General features: G+C 54.3%; 1 protein-coding gene across 2 annotated transcripts in view; it reads right to left on the minus strand.

Annotated features, from left to right (window-relative positions):
• The window catches only part of WFDC1 (WAP four-disulfide core domain 1), a 31,394-nt gene continuing 30,122 nt past the window's right edge, over window positions 1,893-3,164 (minus strand). For both annotated transcript variants that reach the window (XM_005655748.3, NM_001244987.1), the window contains 1 exon segment: window positions 1,893-2,334. The gene's annotated coding sequence lies outside the window, so the exon portion shown is untranslated.

Raw genomic sequence — 3,164 nt, forward strand, 5'->3', positions numbered from 1 at the left:
ACGGCAATGCTGGATCCAAGCCGCATCTGCAACCTACACAACAGCTCATGGCAACACGGATCCTTAACCTACTGATCGAGGCCAGGGATTGAACCCACATCCTCGTGGATACTAGTCAGGTTTGTTTCCATTGCATCACAACAGGAATTCCCAAAAGGCAGCTACTCTAATCATGCCCATTTCACAGAGGAAGAAACTGAGGCTCAGAGAGGGTAAGTGCCTCGCCCAGAATCAGAACCCTCTACTCTCTCAGCCCTGTCTACTGGGCAGTCCCTGGGAAGTGGGGGAGCCCTCAGCCCCATCCTCAGGGCCCCCTGCAGGTGTGCACACTAGCCGTGTTCCCTCCTAGGCCTCCAGGGGGGGAGTGTGTTGGGACGGGTTAGAATTGAAATCACGTGGAAACGCCACAGCTTGGCCGGTGCCAGGAGTGGACAGACGTAAAACCTCGCTCTCGGAGATGGGGGTCAGCGCCGTCTCTGCTCAGACGCGCCGTCCCGAGGTCAGAATCTTCCCTGCTCATCAGTGGGCAGGTCAATCGCATGCTCCCCCAGCCAGTGTGGCAAATGCACATTTTACACAACTCTGACGTGAATCGCCTGACTGCTTTTCTCTCCTGTGCTGCACACAAAAATGAAACAAAAACGAAAACCCGAATAAAATAGTTCTTGAGCAATAGGAATGCACCGATGCTCAGAAAAGGCCAAAAAAACACACAAAAACCCCAAAAAACCCATCAGTCATCACTCTCCACTTGGAGGTGGCCTTGCCGTGCTCTCCAAGCGAATATGGATTTTATTTGGAGAAAGAGTGGATGAAGCCAGAGGCAGTCTATGGGGGGGGGGGCGGGGCGGAGGAGAGATGCTTGTTTTTGAAATGTGTGTCCTCAGGAGTCTACACAAGCCGACCTTAGGGGTCAAAGGTCAAATCTGGCCAAACGAGGGATGACTGATCCACCCGAGTCACCTTGGGGCTGCTGTACAAGGGACAGGCGATGGGGTGAATCAGGTCATGGATGTGTGTCCATTTCTGTGCAGCCACTGTTGAGATCTGGACGGTGAAACATGCCCCCTGGGCTCTGCCCATGTCCCCTTGGGTCCCCTCCCTGGGGAGGGGGTGGCCCTGGAACTGACAACCTCTGCCCCAAGGGGCAGCCCTTCCCCCACCACTGGGAGCCTTACACACACGGGCTCCCTTCCCCCCACCCCGATGGGGACACCCCCACAGTGTGACTCTCACCCTTGCAAAATGAATACACGGGCCCTTTGTTCAATGTCATCAAAGGCCGGGCACCGACCCTGCGGGGACGCACTCTGCCTCTGGGACCCCTGGGGGTTCTCGCCAAAGCTACCTGCTCAGGAGCACTCACCTCACCCAGTAGGACCTCTTCCTTCTCCTGTGCTCCACCCTCTGCTGCTTCTCCCCAAAAACCTTCCTAATAAATAAGCCCTCCTCCCAGGGTCTGCTTCTGAAGAAGCCAAACTAACATGGGACACAAGTGGCCCAAACAGTCCAGAGTTCCAGAAACATCCCAGCCGCACCCACTCTGCTCCCACCCCAGGATCCCACGGCTTCGGCAGAGCCAAGTTACCATCATCAGGTGGTGGAGTTGTGGCTCGGTGGTAACGAACCCAACTAGGAACCATGAGGTGGCGAGTTCAATCCTTGACCTCGCTCAGTGGGTTAAGGATCTGGTGTTGCTGTGAGCTGTGGTGTAGGTCGCAGACACAGCTTGGATCCCCCGTTGCTGTGGCTGTGGTGTAGGCCAGCAGATGCAGCTCCAATTTGATTCCTAGGCTGGGAACTTCCGTATGCCATGGGTGTAGCCCTCCCCCCCCAAAAAAAAGAGAGAGAGAAATCAGGTGGTTAAAAACTATAAATCAGGCATGAGCAGGTAAATTCATTTCCATTTTATGATAAGCAATTTATCTTGAGAACTTTTGGGACCAAGCGTCCCAGAGCCAAACCTGGAAGGAATCTGGGGAGTGCAAACCAATGACATTCTAAGAACTCCGTCTGAGAAAGGGGCTCCCCACGGCTCACAAAGGCAGTGACTTCTTCCCACGGGAGATGTGGGGAACTCCAAGGTCAGGAGGACTGCGAGGTGTGCCTTGTTTCTATGACGATAAAACGGGAACCCAGCGCTGGTGAATGGCTCCCACAAAGTCACCCCGCCGGGTAGGGCCACACAGGGGTTGGGATGCAGTTGTCCTGTCTCCAAGCATCCCTGGGGTCAGGCTCTGCTGAGCTGGGCATGACTTTGGGGGTCAAATCATTTTTTTTAGTCAACTGTTTCCAAGGCTTAGCAGAAAGTGGAGGAGTGTTCTTGCAGACGGGCTGAAAGGGAAGCAAAGAAGGAATGAAAATGAACTACTCCTTGGGCAGAATCTGGGGTCACAGTCGTGTGTCGCCCACTTCCTCTTCACCCACCGGAAACCGGAAACACCAGAAAGACTCCAGTTTCCGCTAAGACGAAATTCCCAGCTCACCGTGCAGTCTCTCTGGGCACCACTTCCCTCTCCCTTCCTGCCTGAGTCCATGTGGATCTTACAACCTTGGCTGTACTCATCTTTGGGCCAGTTTCCAGTTTGTTTTCACTAACAGTTGCTCCACGTAGACGGCTTTTGGATCCGTTCGTGGGGGCAGGTGGGCTCCCACGCCCCACGCTGCCATCCTGATCCCTCCTCGCGTCCTATTCCGTTCCTGACACACCCCTCCTCCTCACTCCCATTTTATAGATGAGGAAACTGAGGCTTGGAGAGATGAAGTCATTTGCCTAAGGGCACCCAGGGGTGGAGCAGGAATTTAATCCCAGTTCCGGTCCGCCGCTCCCAGGAGCCATCCTAAACTGTCTCTCACTGTCCCCTTCTTTCCTACTGGCCCCAGCTCTCCCCCCATTCCGGGTGCACAGACTCAGTCAGGTGGGTCAGACCCACTCCAAGGACTGCTCCTGTCGTCAGCAGGTAATAGACATGTTGGCATCCATTCCCAAGGCTCTAGGTTTTCCTGCAGGATCACGGCTGAACATTCTGGAATCTGAACCCTAATGGTTTCAGGACATTTGCAGGAAATCAAGGACATTCGGAGAGGTCACCTGCTTTCAAGTGCTTTTTTCTGTAGACTTGAGCTTTCACAGCACGGGGTCGATGTTCAGCTTTTACTGGCGG

The sequence above is a fragment of the Sus scrofa genome, chromosome 6 (assembly GCF_000003025.6).
Source record: "Sus scrofa isolate TJ Tabasco breed Duroc chromosome 6, Sscrofa11.1, whole genome shotgun sequence".
Taxonomy (NCBI): domain Eukaryota; kingdom Metazoa; phylum Chordata; class Mammalia; order Artiodactyla; family Suidae; genus Sus; species Sus scrofa.